We start from the raw sequence: 4,872 nt of genomic DNA on the forward strand, positions 1-4,872 counted from the left end.
CTGGACCCCAAAACAGTGAGTGTTGACTACCGACACGTAAACGCACCCCGGGGTCCTTTAATCGTGGAAATCACTCTGGTACCCCAAAACAGTGAGTAATAGTCCACGAACCGGCCATAATCTTGCAAAACTATGAGTGTTGATGACCGACATGTGGACGCACCCTGGGGTTCGTTAAGCGTGAAAATCACTCTGGGACCTCAAAACAGTGAGTAATAGTCCACGAAACGGGCCAAAATCATCCAAAGTTGTGAGTGGTGATGATCGACCCATAAGCGCACCTTGGGTTTCGGCAACCATGGACATCACTTTGGGACCCCAAAACGGTGAGTAATAGTCCACGAAATGGGCCAGAATCGGCCGAAACTGTGAGTGTTGATGTCCGTCACGTAAATGCACCCCGGGGTTCGTTAATCATCGAAATCACCCCGGGACCCCAAAACAGCGAGTAATAGTCCACGAAATGGGCCAGAATCGGCCAAAACTGTGTGTGTTGATACGTAAACGCACCCCGGCGTTTGTTAATCGTGGAAATCACTCCAAGACCCAAAATAGTGAGTAATAGTCCATGAAACGGGCCCAAATCAGCCAAAACTGTGGGTGTTGATGACCGGCACGTAAGCGCACCTTGGGGTTCGACAACCATGTAAATCGCTTTGGGACCCCAAAATGGTGAGTAATAGTCCAAGAAACGGGCCAAAATCGGCCAAAACTATGAATTTTGATGACTGACACGTAGGCGTACCTTGGGATTTCACAACTATGGAAATCACTTCGGTACCCCAAAACGGTGAGTAATAGTCCATGAAACGAGCCAGAATCGGCCAAAACTGTGAGTGTTGATGAGCGACACGTAAACGCACCCAGGGGTTCATTAATCGTGGAAATCACTCCGGGACCCCAAAAAAGAGAGTAATAGTTAACGAAATGTGCCAGAATTGGCCAAAACTGTAAGTGTTGATGGCAGACACGTAAACGTATCCCAGGGTTCGTTAATCGTGGAAATCACTCCGGGACACCAAAACAGTGAGTAATAGTCCACAAATCGGGCAAGACATGGACAAAACTCTGAGTGTTGATGACAGACACGTAAGGGCACCTTGGGGTTCAACAACTATGGAAATCGCTTCGGGACCCCAAAACGGTGAGTAATAGTCCAAGAAATGGGCCAGAATCGGCCCAAGCTGTGATGTTGATGACCGACACGTAAGCGCACCTTGGGGTTTCACAACGATGGAAATCGCTTCGGGAACCCAAAATGTTGAGTAATAGTCCATGAAACGGGCCAGAATCGACAAAAACCGTAAACGCACCCCGGGGTTCGTCAATCGTTTGAAATCACTCCGGGAATCGGCCAAAACTGAAGATCGACACGTAATCGCACCATGGGGTTCGACAACCATGGAAATAGCTTTGGGACCCCAAAACGGTGAGTAATAGTCCATGAAACGGGCCATTAACGGCCAAAACTATGAGTGTTGATGACCGACACGTAAACGCACCCTGGGGTACGTCAATCGTGGAAATCACTCCGGGACCCCAAAACATTGAGTAATAGCCCACCAAACAGGCCAGAATCAGCAAAATCTGACTGTTGATGAGCGACACGTAAACGCATCCGGGATTCGGTAATCGTGGAAATCACTCCCGGATCCCAAAATAGTGAATAATAGTCCACAAAAGGGGCCAAAATCGGCCAAAACTGTGAGTGTTGATGACCGATACGTAAATGCACCCTGGGGTTCGTTAATCGTGGAAATCACTTCGGGACCCAGAAACAGTGAGTGATAGTCCACGAAACGGGCCAAAATCGGCCAAAACGGTGAATGTTGATGACTGACACGTAAACGCACCCCAGGGTTCGTTAATCGTGGAAATCACTCTGGGACCCCAAAACAGTGAGTAATAGTCCACGAAACAGGCCAGAATCGGCCAAAACTATGAGTCTTGATGGCCGACATGTAAACGCACCTCGGGGTTCGTTAATCGTGGAAATCACACCGGGACCCAAAAAAGTGAGTAATAGTCCAGGAAACAGGCTAAAATCTGCCAAAACTGTGAGTGTTGATGACCGATACGTAAGTGCACCTTGGGGTTCGACAACCATGAAAATCGCTTTGGGACCCCAAAACGGTGAGTAATAGTCCATGAAACGGGCTAGAATCGGCCAAAATTGTGAGTGTTCATGACCGACACATAGACGCACCCCAAGGTTCATGAATCGTGGAAATCACTCCGGGACCCCAAAATAGTGAGTAATAGTCCACGAAACGGGCCAAAATTGGCCAAAACTTTGAGTGTTAATGACCGACACATAAACGCACCCCGGGGTTCGTTAATCGTGGAAATCACTCCGGGACCCCAAAACAGTGAGTAATAGTCCACGAAACGGGCCAAAATCGGCCAAAACGGTGAATGTTGATGACTGACACGTAAACGCACCCCAGGGTTCGTTAATCGTGGAAATCACTCTGGGACCCCAAAATAGTGAGTAATAGTCCACGAAATAGGCCCAAATCGGCCAAAACTATGAGTGCTGATGGCCGACATGTAAATGCACCTCGGGGTTCGTTAATCGTGGAAATCACACCGGGACCCAAAAAAAGTGAGTAATAGTCCAGGAAACAGGCTAAAATCTGCCAAAACTGTGAGTGTTGATGACCGATACGTAAGTGCACCTTGGGGTTCGACAACCATGAAAATCGCTTTGGGACCCCAAAACGGTGAGTAATAGTCCATGAAACGGGCTAGAATCGGCCAAAACTGTGAGTGTTCATGACCGACACATAAACGCACCCCAAGGTTCATGAATCGTGGAAATCACTCCGGGACCCGAAAATAGTGAGTAATAGTCCACGAAACGGGCCAAAATTGGCCCAAACTTTGAGTGTTAATGACCGACACATAAACGCACCCCGGGGTTCGTTAATCGTGGAAATCACTCCGGGACCCCAAAACAGTGAGTAATAGTCCACGAAACGGGCCAGAATCGGCAAAAAGTGCGAGTGTTAAGGACCGACACGTAAACGCACCCTGGGTTTGTTAATTGTGGAAATCATTCAGGGATCCCAAAATAGTGAGTAATAGTCCGTGAAACGGGCCTGAATCGACCAAAATTATGAGTGTTGATGACTGTCAGGTAAACGCTTCCTGGGGTTCGTTAATCATGGAAATCACTCGGGGACACCAAAACAGTAAGTAATACTCCACGAAGCGGGTCAGAATCGGCCAAAACCGTGAGTGTTGATGACCGACACATAAACGGACCTCGAGTCGTTAATTGTGGAAATCACTCTAGGACCCCAAAATAGTGAGTAATAGTCCGCCAAACGGGCCAGAATCGGCCAAAAATGTGAGTGTTGATGACCGACAAGTAAATGCACCCTAGGGTTTGCTAATCATGGAAATCACTCTAGGACCTCAAAACAATGTGTAATAGTCCACAAAACGGGCCAGAATCGGTCAAAACTGATGACCGACACGTAATCGCACCTTGGGGTTCAACAACCATGGAAATCGCTTTGGGACCCCAAAACGGTGAGTAATAGTCCATGAAACGGGCCATTATCGGCCAAAACTATGAGTGTTGATGACCGACACGTAAACGCACCCTGGGGTTCGTAAATCATGGAAAGCACTCCGGGACCCCAAAACGTTGAGTAATAGTCCACGAAACTGGCTAGAATCAGCCAAAATCTGAGTGTTGATGAGCGACACGTAAACGCACCCGGGATTCGGTAATCGTGGAAATCACTCCGGGACCCCAAAACAGTGAGTAATATTCCACAAAAGGGGCCAAAATTGGCCAAAACTGTGAGTGTTGATGACCGATATGTAAATGCTCCATGGGGTTCGTTAATCGTGGAAATCACTCTGGGACCCCAAAACAGTGAGTAATAGCACGAAAAGGGCCAGAATCGGCCGAAACTGTGAGTATTGATGACCGTCACATAAGCCCACCCCGGGCTTCGTTAATCGTGGAAATCACTCCAGGACCCCAAAACAGTGAGTAATAGTCCACGAAATAGAACAGAATCGGCCAAAACTGTGAGTGCAGATTACCGACACATAAACGTACCCGGGGGTTCTTTAATCGTGGAAATCACTCCGATACCCCAAAACAGTGAGTAATACTCCATGAAACAGGCCATAATCGGCCAAAACTGTGAGTGTTGATGACCGACACGTGAACGCACCCCGGGGTTCATTAAGCGTGGAATTCACTGTGGGACCCCAGAACAATGAGTAATAGTCCAAGCCAAAATCGGCCAAAACTGTGGGTGTCGATGACCGACACGTAAGCGCACCTTGGGGTTTGACAACCATGTAAATCGTTTGGGACCCCAAAACGGTGTGTAATAGTCCACGAAACGGGCCAAAATCAGCCAAAACTGTGAATGTTGATGACTGACACGTAAGCATACCTTGGGGTTTCACAACTATGGAAATCGCTTCGGTACACGAAAACGGTGAATAATAGTCCACGAAACGGGCCATAATCGGCCAAAACTTTGAGTGTTGATGAGCGACACATAAACGCACCCCGGGGTTCGTTAATTGTGGAAATCACTCCAGGACCCCAAAAAGTGAGTAATAGTCAACGGAATGGGCCAGAATCGGCCAAAACTGTGAGTGTTGATGGCAGACACGTAAACGCACCACAGGGTTCGTTAATCGTGGAAATCACTCCGGGACTCCAAAACAGTGAGTAATAGTCCATGTAATGGGCCAAAATTGGCCAAAACTATGAGTGATGATACGTAAATGCACCCCGGGGTTCATTAATTGTTGAAATCACTCCGGGACCCCAAAACAGTGAGCAATAGTCCATGAAACGGGCCAAAATCGGCCAAAACTATGAGTGTTGATGAC

The sequence above is a fragment of the Triticum aestivum genome, chromosome 4B, assembly GCF_018294505.1.
Source record: "Triticum aestivum cultivar Chinese Spring chromosome 4B, IWGSC CS RefSeq v2.1, whole genome shotgun sequence".
NCBI classification, from domain to species: domain Eukaryota; kingdom Viridiplantae; phylum Streptophyta; class Magnoliopsida; order Poales; family Poaceae; genus Triticum; species Triticum aestivum.